The sequence below is a fragment of the Acinonyx jubatus genome, chromosome D2 (genome assembly GCF_027475565.1).
Source record: "Acinonyx jubatus isolate Ajub_Pintada_27869175 chromosome D2, VMU_Ajub_asm_v1.0, whole genome shotgun sequence".
NCBI classification, from domain to species: domain Eukaryota; kingdom Metazoa; phylum Chordata; class Mammalia; order Carnivora; family Felidae; genus Acinonyx; species Acinonyx jubatus.
Genome location: NC_069393.1, coordinates 57,810,925 through 57,824,344, shown reverse-complemented (window position 1 = coordinate 57,824,344; position 13,420 = coordinate 57,810,925). Strand labels below are relative to the sequence as shown.

Below are 13,420 nucleotides of genomic sequence, written 5' to 3'. Positions count from 1 at the left end.
CATAGGGCCCACTAGCCCGCTTAGGTTAGGAACTGGAATTCTTCTCTGCGAGTCCCTTCCACTTCAACAAAAGTTTCTCCAGACAGATTGTGCAACCAGGGACAGGAAGCTGGGGGGTGGGGCAGAGGCAAACCTGTGTCATGGCTCCTCCACTTTTAAAAATCTTCCTACAGGAACAAGAATGTCTACCCTTTTTAGGAAAGTCATGGCCAAATTATCCTGGCCAACGTTTGTGATTTTAAACATCAGACTTTGCCGGTGTGTCTTTCTCTGTCTTCTTTTTAACAGATTAAAACAGTGATTAGCGGAGAGCACAAAAACTGGATGCCAAAAAACCCACTTTTTTTTTTTTGTTTTGCTTTCTGTTTTTGTTGGTATACACAGAACAACATTACCAAGAGCAAGGATGGGAGAGCAATGTGCATAAATGAAACCCTAGTGTCACACATACACAAATCACACTCATGTGGTCACTCTTTTACACACACATGAGATATTCACACACACAGCCTCTTACCCAGTCACCTACTCAGAGCCGCACCCAGTCATACACAAGGGCCACGGCCTGCTGAGTCACACCTTCCCTGCATAGTTCTTTGTGCCTTTGTTGCCTCTTTAAAACAGTGCTAATAACCCTTGCACTTCTCCCAGAGCTCTCAAGAGATAACTTGGGTGGAAGTGATTTATAAAATCTAGGCGCGACCACACACACATTGGTTTCTCTTGCCTCTGCATTATCAGAGACAGGAATACAGAGCCCAGCGTTCCAGATACACACATAACAGGGAGGCACCCACTGGGGAACCAGGCGTTTTGAACTGGGGAGAACACACACTGGGATCGGTGTCCCTGCCTGCTCCGGAGCCAGCTCGTCACAGTTACCTGAACACAGGGCCCAGGGTTGGGACAGTGCCAGGGCTGGGGCCTAAGCCCAGGGGAAGGCAGCAGAGGCCATTGTGCTAAGTAGCCTGTCGCAGACCAGAGGGCCAAGAGGAGGAAAGAGCTTTCTTAGCTCTTGGCTCTGATACTCTGGGAGCCTTGGGGACTCCGGAAACCTGCAAAGTGATGCCAGTCAAAGGGCCCAGCTTTTGTACCTCAGCCTCCTTCCAGCCTCCTCCCTCAGGCTCTGCTTCCCTTTGTCTTCCAGCCCTCACTCCTGTCCCACACCGTCTCTTGGGCCCTTTTGCTCATTGCCCGCCCCATTGATTGAAAGTCTCTCTCAGGTCCTCCAAGGAGTCCCAGGAAAAATGAACCACCAGTCTATTGATTCTTCATTAGAATTACATTTTCACGTGTGCTAAATTGGTTTTAAAAGCTTTTTCTGTTGTTATTGTCTTGTCAGACCCCGCGGTCCAGGGCAAACCAAGTTTAAACGTTGTGGCTTCTTAGAAAAAAAAAAAAAAACCACTGAGGCCAGGTCTGTGATTACTTGCTCTCCTGACTTATTGTTGTCGTGATGACAATTGTGATCTCGTTTAAGTAGCTTTAGGGAAAGGGCCCTGCAGGAGGCTGTTCAGATCAGGCTGGGTCTGGCTGGTGAGATGGGTGTGTGTGGAGAGGGCTCTGAAGGCCTTGGAAGAAGACCAGAGCACTTTTTCTTTCCTCGAAAATTAAATTTAGCACTCGAACCTGTAGTAATTGCTTCTGGGACAAGAAGAAAGGTAAAAGTTTTAAAAATCACATTTCTTTTTCTCCCTCCCATTCCAGATTAAATAGAGGAGAAATAAAAAAAAAAACAAAAAACAACCAGACCCCACCTATTCTGGCTCCCTCCTCTTTCCCCTAAATAGCTGAGGAGGGGGTGTCAGTGTCTCACCAGGCGCTAAAGGAGAGCTTGAAGCCTCCAGCTTTGTAGCAGGGCGGTCACAAGGACGCTTTTAATCATTACACTCTGTGCTGGGAGAGAAATGAATCCAAATGAAGGGGGAGCCGGGAGGAAGAGAGAGGTAGAGATTCCCACAGAGAAAGGGGGTTGGGGGCCCAGACAGTCAGAGACAGACAGACACAACTGGGGCAGTCTGATGCACTGGTCTTTGCAGTTCAGAAGCGGAAGACAGAGAAGAATGAAAGGGAGGAAGACACAAGAAAGAAGGCAAGAAAAGGAAAAGAGGAGAGACTGAGAAAAGGAACCGTACAGAGGAAGGGAAAGAGAAAGACACAGAGAAAGAGCGGGAAAGAAGACCAAGGCAGTCAGAGGAGCGAGCCCCCGGGGAACTCGCAGCCCCTCCGGCCCCCGCCCTCCTTCTGGCCTGGTAACCTGCAGGCTGCACCGGGGAGTGGGCACCGGGCAGCGGCGGAGCCCAGGCAGGAGAGCCGAATGTCTTCGTGATGTGTTTATCCCCTAATCAGTTCATTAGTTATAAACAACATGACATTAGAAGTTAGGAGGCAGTTGATATTAATTTTTATTTAACTAGTTGATGTTTAATCCGTCACGCCAGGCTGGGTAGCAGCGAGAAAGATCTTCCTGACACAAAACCAGTTAGAACTTCATAAGGCGCAATCAGTGTCCGCGCGTTGAAACAAACAAGAGAGACAGAGACAGAGAGACAGGGAGAGACAGAGAGACAGAGGCAGCCCCGCCTGAGACGGAGCTGGCGAGTCGGGCGGGAGAGAGCTAACCCCGGGCGTGGGCTGTGGGGAAACGACCTGCGGAGACTGGGAACGCAGCGGGGACGGCCGGCGAGGGCCTGGCCGCCCTGAACCGGGGCTCCGCGCCCCAGCGCCGCTGGATGCGGTAGTGGGGGGCCGGCCGGGCGCCCCGGGAAAGCCCGGCCCGATGGCGGCGGGGCTGGCGGCCAGGGCCCTGCCGAGCCTCTCCGCGGCACCCAACAGCGCCTTCCGCGGTGGAACGCGTTGGGGGTCCGGCTGCCTGGAGGGTGGCAGGGGCTAACAAGCCGGCGAGGCCAGGCCACCACCCTCACAGCACGGCCATCCCCCCCTGTCTGGAAGCCGGGAACCCCTCCCGGCCTGCACCAGGAAGAGCGGCCCGGGGCAAAAGAGGAAAGGAGGAAAAGGCGAGGAGTTTGTGCCCGGTGGCTCAAGTTTGACAAAGTTTGCGGCGATCACGAGCCCGAGCAGGGTGTGTGTGCGTGTGTGTTGGGGTGCTCGGCAGTGGCGAAGGGGGAGGAAGTGAGGCACAGTGCTAGGGTTCTGGAGGAGGAAAAGTTTGCCAACGCCTCCAGGAGCGTCCCCGCATTCCGGGGCTCCGAGTAGGGAGCAGGCTGTGTCGGTCGCGGGCTCCTCGGAGGTGCCCCGGGCTTGCCCAGGTAAAGCTGCCCTCTCAACCCCGCCCCCAAGCACGAGCGTTCGGCTTTTTCCACCTTCGCTCCGGGCACCGGCCGGGCGCCGGCTTGGTCACGGCTTCGTGCGTCGGCACGGGGCGGGGGGCGGGCTGTAGTTTTCCGCGGTCGCGAAGGACACCGTTTGGAGGGACAGAGGCATCCTCGCCCGCGCGCAGACTCAAGCCGAGCATCTCCCATTTGCATGTTAATCTGCCTCCACCGCGGAAAGGAAATCGCTGAATTCCGAAGAAAATTGCCTCTCGCCAACAGTTAATAGTTAACTCAGACAGGAAAGTTCCCAGGGAAAGGCGAAAGCCAGGGCGAGAGCCGCAGGGGAGGAGGCCGGGGAGGCGGCCTGGGAGGGCCTGGTCCCGGCCCTGGCCTCTCCCCTCCGCCCTGCGCGCTCGGCCTGGCGCGCCTCCCCACCTCTGGCAGCGCGTCCCCCACCCCGTAATTAGCATCGTTTAGTTCACAAAACCCTTCCTGGGAGAAATCTGTTCCCTCTTTCCGGGGCTCGGTTCAGCACCTGATTCCGCCGGGTGAGGCGAATAAATCACTGCGGAGGCGGCGGTGGCGGCGGCGGCGGCGGCGGGGGAGCCGGACCCGAGCTCACCAGACTGGGGCCGCCGGAAGAACGAAAAAGTGAGAAAGAGGAGCGGAGTCAGGGGGAAAAAAAAGAAAAGAAAAAGAAAAAAAGAGGCAGAGAGATGGCGCAACCCTAGCGTAGGGACACAGAAGGGTCCGGGAAGGGAGACCCAAAGAAAGTCAGGGACCCAGAGGCAGAGAAGGGGCCAAAATAAACAAGGGAGATACAGAGAAAGACGGACAGAGAGAGGCAGAAATAAAGGCGAACGAAAAGAATGGGGAAACGAGGGGAAAGAGAAGTTAAAGAAGAAAGGAGGGCGGGGGGGGGGATTAAGAAGATGGGGACAAAAGAATAAAATAAAAGAAACCCAAAAGAGCAAACGCTTTTATCTACAAAAACTCCCCTGCGAGAGGCTCGGCAGTGAGAACGCGCCCCGCGGCGGCCAGGAATTTCGCGCCAGGGCCGCAGACCCCAGAGGCCCCGGTGGGCAGCGCAGCCTTCGCACTCGGGGCTCTAGACTGGGTTGCGTGCAGAATCGGACTCCAAGTTGAAGTTCCAGGGCTCTGGGCACGCAGGAGCATCTGCTCCCGGAAGGCATGGTGTTTGTGTGTGGGGACGTCACCCCAGATCCGTGGCGGAGGAGGGGATGGGGAGATGAAAAGGCACAAGGCTCTCTTGGGCGCGCGTGGGGCGCCTAGGACTTCCTGCCCTGGTGCGAAAGGAGACGGGGACGCGGGGCGGGCTGGCTTCGGTCGCTTAGCTCAGACCCCTGGGCGTCCCCGCAGCTAGGACCCCCGGGGCCCGTTCTTGGGCAGAGCCTCGGAGAACTCGCCACCCCCGCCCCCTCTCGCAGAGCCCTCGCTCCCAGGCCCGCGCACCCTGCTCTGCTTGGAGAAAAAAAGTAACGTGGGGAGAACCGCGCCCCGGCGCCAGTGGAGGGCGCATTTCCCGAACCGCCTCCCCGCGGCGACCCAGAGGCGCCGCGCAGATTCCTCTCGCTCTAGGGGCCAGGCCCCGCACTGATCCTCCCGGGGCAGAGAGTGGGGAGGGGGAGAGGAAAGAAGAGGAGGAAGAAGTGGGGAAGGGTGGGGAGAGATGCAGAAGAGAAGCAGCGAGGGATGAAAAGTGGAAATGTGGACCGGAGGGAAAGGAAGGAGCAAGGAGGTTAGGGGGCGTCTCCCCTCCGGTCTGACGAGGTCACTGCACGGACAAAAGGCGCTCCCTCCCCGGTCTCACTCATTGCGAGTGAGACCTGTGCTATGGCTCCCCCGGGACGTCGGGCTAGAGACTGAGACCCCGACAGGGCCGCTGGTGGCCTCTGTGCCTGTGGGACCCAGGGTGAGGCGAGGAAGACTTCGCCCCTGGAGTGACTAGCGCCCGGAAATTTTCCAACCCCTGGGATTTCCGGGTAGATGTGGTCCAGTCCAGTCCACTCCTCCTCCCCGCTCCTGCCCCTTTCTCCTGCCTTCTCTGGCAGGTCCGGTGCAGCTATCGAGCTGGACTAGAGAGGAGTTGGATGAAAAGACCTTCAGGAAGAAGATTGACAGTTCAGTCCATTCCTACTTTTGTATGGAGACAGGACAAAACCTAGATCAGAATCCTTTGGGCTAGGGAAGTCGGGAGGCAGTGACCAAGCAAAACCAGCTCAGAGGGCATCAGTCAGTTGGTCAGTCCACTTTGGTCTGCTCAGTGATGGATGCCAGGACTACAGAGGTAAATTGGACACAGCCCCCATTTTCAAGGAGGACATTATCTGGTGGCAAAGAGAGAGCTTTGCCAAGAAACTCCAGAAAGTGTCGAGATGAGGGGCAGAAGGGTGACTAAGACACAGAGGATGTCAGAGAATGCCTCATAAAGGGGATGGGGTCTTGCAAGATGATTAGGTGTCTACTAGATGTAGGTCATAGCTGGTTGGAATATTCCCAAGCAGAAAGGGATCGGGGCAAAGGCACGGAGAGAGGGCAAAAACCCACTTAGCTGGGGCCTGGCGAAGGGTTCTGGGAGGCCAATACTGGGGTCAAAGGTAAGCCTAGGGAAATAAGACTGGGAGGTAGAGGGGGTCTAGATCAAGGAACACTTGCTAAGGAGTTTTTTTTTTCTTTCTCTCCTTTAGGCCATGGGATGCCATTGAAGGATTTTAAGCAGGGAAGGAAAAAGATCTGATTTGGGAGGAAAGACCACTGTGCAGGTGTGGGCAAGAGGTAGACAGGGAGAGGCAGAGACTGGACAAACAGTCTTCTCAGCAAAAGAAGATGGAAGGCCTCAAAACAAAATAGTCTGAGGGAGACAGAGAAGAGAGGTGAGAAATGGAAGCAGAGTGGTGAGTACTTGGGCACAGATTGTGTGTATGTGTGTGTGTGTGTGTGTGTGTTGTGGGGTGAGATGATAAATTAAGATCTGCCTAAGTCTCTGTCTGGATAACTTCAGTCTCAACTCTGACCCCTCCCCTCACTCACCATCCCCTTCCTCTCATAAAGCCTCCCCCCACCCCGCCCCCCCGTAATTGTTACAGAAGCCAAAATCCAGGCATCTTGTCTGGAGGCAACACTTGTCTCCTCATCTCATGACCTTACCAGGCAGCCTCATAGAACAAGGTGCCCTAAAGAAGAAGGTAACTTCTCACTAACCCAAGACAGAGAGGGTGGCATCCAAGAGTGAAAAATGGGGCCAGGCAGTCCTGAGGTAGATCTCCTCTTTCTCAGTTCTAAAACAGGCCAGTTATGTGACCTTGAACTCATTGGGCCTATGTGTCCACATCTGTAAAAGGGGAGTGAGTGTATTTGCCTTGTGGAATTGTTGGGTGGTATTAAATAAGGGGTGTATATTAAGCCCTAACAATAATGTCTGACCACATTAGGTCATTCCCCATGCCCATCCCAGACCTGGACCTCTGTAGGCACTGACTGTGCATTTTCTCCTGCGCAGGCACGAAGTGTCAGGGGGTACAAAGAGCAGTGAGATAGAGACACTCTGGAGAAGATGTCAATCCAGAGGGAAGGCCAGGTGCCCCACTAGAGCAAAGTTAATAATGACAGTAAAAACAACTAACATGCCTGAAGGCTTATGGTATGTCAGGCATCATTTTAAATGCTTTACACATATTAATTCCATTCATCCACATCCATTATTATGAACCCCACTTTAACGATGTGGAAACGGAGGCACAGGGCATTTTAGTAATGTCTCCACAATCACAGAGCGAGGAGGTAGCAAAAGTAGGATCTGTACCCAGATGTTGCTTCCATGACCTGCGTTCTTAAGCATGTGCTGTAGTAGATATTCTTACTGCTCAGAGAGAAGTCAGGGGGAGGAGGGACACTGGCTGTGGCTCAGGGGTTGAATGGGTCTGAGAGGATTTCTTCAGGGCATCCATTTGATGGGACTCAAGAGTCCTTCTTCCCTCTTTCTTGCAGATTCTCACGCCAGTCCCCTTTCACCACCACCTCCATGCTCTTTTCTCATCTCTGCCTAGCGCCTCTGAATCCAAAACTCAGAGCTGGCTCCTGGGACCAGGCCAAACAAGTCTGTGAAACTGCAGGGCCACCAAGCCCTCGCTCAGCTCAGCCCTTCAGGGAGCTGGGAGCCCTACCCTAAGAGCTGTCCTGTGTATTGGGAGACTCTGACTTCTCTGGCCTGGCCTTGTCCCTCTCTAAGAGCCCTCAGGCTTTTCCAGCTTCCAGACCTGCAGCTCCTCTCTGGCTGGACTCAGGCTTTGATCAGACCTGGGTGGATCCTGAGCCTCAACAGCAGCCACAGCCAAGAGTTGCCTGGATTGATCTCAATGCCTGCCCCTCCCAGGCCTAACCTGGGTTGTCCCACACAGATCCCCAGGAGTTGGACCACGGTGCCCCTGGGAACTGCAGGGAAGCACAGAGGACCCCACTCAGGGGCCCATCCTGTCCACTGGCTCCTCTGGGTTCACATACCAGGCACTGTGGCTGTCCTCAGAACTGACTTCCCTGTGGCCAGAGAGCTGCCTTTCCCGCTATGTGCTGCAACTACCTACAGTTCCTCCCGCCTCTAGGCCCACAGAGGTCGTTCTTTTCCCTGCTCTGAGCAGGAGTTATGTCCGCCAAAAGATAGAAGTTGAAGTTCTGGAATTTTCCAAGCCTGTGGAAACTATTTACACTCTTAACCCATCCAGGAAGAGTGAGGCAGAAATGAGTGTGTGTGTGAGTATGAGAGGAGAGGTCTGGGCCTACATTGGAGAGGTTCTTTTTTTTTTTTTTTTTTTTTTTTTTACGGGAATTTAACCAATTCTTTACCTGTGAGTTCTTTAAAAATGGTCACTGTAGCCAGGAAGATATTAGTCCCAAAGTACCAGGCCCACAGAACAAAACCCTTTATGGACTTATAGGTGTCTGCTTCCCAGTTTGCAGCCTTGTCTCTTGAGAACCTTCCTCCAAGACCGACAGGGTGTTAGGCAAGAGTCCAATCGCTCAGAACCAGCACTTAGCGAGGGTGACTGGATGGATGTAAATGAGAGAGGATTCTCTCCCGCTGCTCCCTTCCTGTCCCCTACCCCAGGTCTTCTTCAGGTAAAGTTGTTGTGTACTTGGTGGCATGGGGGCTGGGGGTGGGGGCTGAAAGGAGGGGGGGGAGGCTCTGCCCTCAGCATCCCTGAAGCAAATACATCCTTTCCCAAGGACAAGTTACTCTCCAAGTTTTAGTTTCCTCATCTGAGAAGTGGGAAGGCTCATCCCTTCTGCACACATTGGAGCGCTGGCGCGGCTTCTGGCACACACAGGGACCACCCTTCAATGTCATTATCATATGTCTTTGAAGGAACCCGAACTGCCTGGGTCACAGGTTCGGGGTTCATGGCGGCTGCTCAGCACCTGTGGACGCTGAGAGCTGGGAGGTGAGCCTCCTCGGGCAGAGCCGCGCCTCTCGGGCCCGGGGCTGCGGACCCCACCGGTCTCCGTGGCGCAGAGCCAGACCCTCGGGTGCGCAGAGGGGAGCCGGCCAGGCCGAGAGGTTGGACCGCCCGGTCGGATCAAGGCTAGGGGTGAGGGGTGCGGGGCGCGCACGGGAGGACTCGGCCTCTCCCGGCTCGTGTCCGAAGCCCGCCGGGCGGCGGTGGCCGAGGAGCCTGCGGGGCTTAGAGCTGCCCCGGGGCCTGGTGCGTCCTCCGCGCTCCGAGCGCTCGCCCGCCTGGCCCCGCCCGCCGCGCGCCGGCGCTCGATTAATAATCATAAACCTTCCGCTCACCCTCCTCTTAAAATTAATAACTCTGTAATTAGAGTCATTTCGGAAGCCTCCTGAGCCGCCGAGGCCGGCCGGGTCGCCGGCCGCCCTGCGCCGTGGGCAGGAGGGAGGAGGAGGCCGGGCGCGGCGGCCGCGGCATCTGCAGGTACAGAATGAGAATTAAAATCGCTCTCAACAATCCAATACACTTTTTATCAGCCATCTATCTGAGAGCCGGGCCCATTCATCATCCGAGGCATTCTCCCTGAAAACAAGACCCATTCAGATTTTATACAAATTATCATATTTATCATCGTCTCCAACTCCGGAGTAACATCTCCGCAAAGTGTCTGCCGTCTCCCCGGGGAGCCGCGCGGCTCGGAGCGCCCGAGCGCCCGCCTGGCAATTCCCCCCGCCGGCCCCCCCCCCCCGCCTCTCCTTCCCCAACCGCCCTCCCCCCCACCACCCCCCCATCCCCGGCCCCGGACGTGGTCCCCGACTCTGGCCTTTGATCCGCTGCCTCCACTTGCTCCCACCGCTCTCTCTTTTCTCCCCCCTCCCCATTAATCTCTCTTTCTCTCCTGTCTCTCCCACTCTCTTCCCTCTTCTCAGCTCTCCCTCTGGCCTCTGATCCACTGGGTCTCTTTCCCTCCCCACTAGCTTGCTCCCACTGGCTCTCACTTTCCCTCTTCACCCCCAACCCCTCACCTGGTCTCCAGTGCCCCATCAGGTCTCTCCTCTTTTTCGTCTCTTTCTCTCTGTCTGTCTCTTTGGGCCTTTGCTTTCTCCCCAGCCAGCATCCCCATCCCAGAAGCAAGACGGGCAGTTCCTAACAGAACAGCTTGAGCCTCCCCTCCCTGGCCGAGGAGGGCTTCCCCAGATCGATTCAGGGGCCAACTCTGGCCCATATCCAGGAAGTCTAAGGAAATGAAGCAGGGCCACCACTAGTCTGCTACACACACACACACACACACACACTCACAGCCCTACACCACATGTACCCCACACAGCCCCCAACACACACAACCCTCAATACACTCCCCAACACTGACCCCAACCACACTCATGTAGCCAATCTCTCCATACACATATTTCCCCTCATACTGCACACAGTCCCCCAATGCATACACATACCCCCCAATACGTATCCCCAATACATACACATACCCCAATACATACACATACACCCCAATGCATACAGATGCACAGAAGTTTCAGGGGCACACATCTTTCAAACACACAGGTGTGCAGATATGCAGTGCCCTCTCATGCCCTCTTACCCAGATTCTCAGCCCCCTCATCTCTCTCCTCTCTCTCTCAGCATGTACACACGCTTGAGGCAGGAACAGGTCGTCACAGCCCCTGGGACAACTTCTGCCTTGGTAGAGGAGTTCCCCTGTCACCAGCAAGATCTCAGGTGTTCCATCTAGCTACTGGAAGAGCCCCACTTGCTCTGCCCTGACCCCCAGGGGTCAGTGAGGTTTCCCTAGTTCTGATTCACAGACACTGGGATATTTTAAAAGAGGCCTTTATTCAGATTCTAAGGAGGGAGACCTCACAACAAGTGACAGCAGCAATGTTCAGAACACAGGTTTCTGACTCCAACAACCATCTGTGGGTGACTGTTTTCTTTCTAGGCCTCCACCCTGGGGGGACCCTGCTGGGCTTCCTGGAGGCAGCCAGCCTCCAGCGTTATATTGAGTTCCCTCTGACCTAGCCCATCCTCAGTCTCCCATCAAAAGCCTGCCTCAGTTGGTCACTGTGGGGGAGCCTGTGGTTGTGTGTCCCATGGGCGGTTGGTTGGTTGATTCATTCATTCCTCAGTCACTAATTCAACAACCACAGCTGCGTGCCTCCTCTGTGTCAGCTCTGCGCGTGGCATGGGGATTCCAGTGGCGGACGAGAGATACTCAGTCCTGCCTCCATGTAGGTTCAGTCTAGAGCAGTGCTATCCCATAGAACTATCTGTGATCGTGCGAAGGTTTTATATCTGCGCTGTTCAATCTGGCGACCACTAGCCACATGTGGCAATTGAGCACTCAGAGAGTGGCAGATGTGACAGAGGAACTGATTTTTTCTTTTATTTATTTAAAGTTAAATTTAATCAAATTTGATTTAATTATTCTGCTTACTTGTAGCGGATGGCTACTGTATTGACCAGCACGGGTCTCTTGGTGGGTTAGTCTTCATCTCATTAAATGGGGCAGGATGTGTGGGAGGGAATCCCTTCCTCCTTCCAGAGTGTGGGAAGCCTGTAAGTGTCAGCAGGGGGGTCTCTGAGCATAGCTCCTCTTCCTGTGTGGACGGCCAGGACCACTACATTTTATAAGAACCTGTGCCCCTAAAACAGGCCCATTCCAAAGACTGTAGATGAGTGATCCCCCTCTTTATGAAAGAGTAACACTAGCACTCCTTGGCTACTAGACAAAACACTATTTACATCCAATGTCTCCTAAGTCTTACTTGGGGTTCTTAAATACAAATGCTGGTGAGGGCAGAAATGGTTGGAAAGACCAATAGGGGTGGGGGTTCTGGGGCAGCTGGAGAGGGCAAGGCCCCTCTAATGGATGTGACTGTCATGCAGAAGTGGGGGCCGGTGATGCCAATGGTCTGATTTTTTTAAGAATACCCGTGAGTCTTAGTTTTTATTTGAAATTCATTGAAAACTATCAAAAATTTAAAATTTAATGTTTATTTATTTTTGAGAGAGAGAGAGAGACAGAGCGTGAGCAGGGGAGGAGCAGGGAGAGGGAGACACAGAATCTGAAGCAGGCTCCAGGCTCCGAGCTGTCCGCACAGAGCCCAACGCAGGGGTTGAACTCACAGACCGCAAGATCAGGACCTGAGCTGAAGTTGGATGCTTAACTGACTGAGCCACCCAGGTGCCTATGAAAACTATCAAAAATTGAAAAAACAAAGCAAACTCACAAAACCTAAGCAGGCAGATGGTGTATAAGGCAAATGACCAATGTGTAAAGATAGTCAGTCATTGCAGGTTTGTTTGCAGATTAGAAGTTACCTAAATGTTCACTATTAGAAGCTTAGTTAAATGACTTACAACACATCTATTCAATGGAATATTAGACAGCCTTGACCAAGAATGAAGTGAATCTTTATATATAAAGATATGGAAAGATCTCCAAGGGGAAGTGAGTGAAAAAGTTAGGCATGGAACAATGCATAAGGGACCATTTATTGAGAGAAGAAGAGACACACACATACACGTACGCACACATTTGTACCTGTACGGACAAGTCCTAAAAAGATATACAAAAAATTGGAAATAGTAGTTGCCTCAAGGAACCGGGCAGGGATGATACAAAGACTTTTTCCCTAGATGCTGTTCAGTATATTTTGGCTTTTGCAGTAACTGCATCAATTACCTATTTACAGGATAGGCAGAGCAAACCAAGCTGAAGGCCAGCTATGGCTTTTGGGCCACATGTTTATTAATTCTGTTCCTCATGGTGTGTCCCTTGGAGGTCGTTACTACCCCATTATATAGATGAGGAAGCTGAGACAGAGAGGTTAATTAAGCTGCCCAGAGTTACATTGGCCAGGAAGTGATAGAGCTGGGATCTTTACCTGGGTATTCTAACTCCAGAGTGCAGGACTTAAACATCTCAATGCACACAGAGAACTCTGAATCCTATGTTTGCACCCGTGGTGGACTCATGCCAAGAATGCTCTATCACACCTCTCTGGGGCCTGCTCAAGTGGCCCCTATAATCCAGACACATCTGCAAAGACCTCCTGTGTCCTCTTCCGTGGTGAAAAGGAATGGACATCTAACTGCCAGCAATGGTCCTTCAGATCCTTGTGATTCACCTTCCCTACTTATGTCCTTGCCCAAGAGCAACCAACTAGAGTTGTTTCTTTTCTTCAAGTAGATGTGAGTCTGGCTCCAGGGCCCCGGGCGTCGACGGTACCAAGAGATTGTAGAGCATGTTCTCTTTTGAGTCTCTCTTTTTTAAAATTTATTTATTTATTTGAGAGAGAGAGAGAGAGAGAGAGAGAGAGAGAGAGAGAGAGAGAATGCACAAGAGGGGATGGGGCAGAGAGAAGGAGAGACAGAATCCAAAGCAAGCTCCACACTGTCAGCACAGAGCCCGATGTGGGGCTCGAACTCACGAACTGTGAGATCATGACCTGAGCCAAGGTCAGAGTCAGACGCTTAACCAACTGTGCCACCCAGGTGCCCCTCTTTTGAATCTCTCAATGCCCAGTGAGGAAGGCAGGAAAGGATTACTATTACTATTCCCTTTTTGTGGATGAGGAAACGGATGCTCATACATGACACCTACTTGTATGAATTAAAAATATATTGTGGTGCAAATTAACCCACTTGTTTCATTATCTTATG

General features: G+C 53.3%; 1 long non-coding RNA gene across 4 annotated transcripts; it reads left to right on the top strand.

Annotated features, from left to right (window-relative positions):
- Nucleotides 1–1,865: 1,865 nt before the first annotated feature.
- On the top strand, nt 1,866–13,397 carry LOC128312608 (uncharacterized). Of its 4 annotated transcripts, none has more exons than XR_008292100.1 (3): nt 1,915–3,926; nt 5,984–8,731; nt 9,114–13,397. It is a non-coding gene; the product is annotated as an uncharacterized LOC128312608 (long non-coding RNA). The 4 variants fall into 4 exon arrangements; XR_008292099.1 differs by having other exon boundaries at nt 1,916–3,926; nt 5,984–8,408; nt 8,517–13,397; XR_008292097.1 differs by having other exon boundaries at nt 1,866–3,926; nt 5,984–13,397.
- Nucleotides 13,398–13,420: the final 23 nt, after the last annotated feature.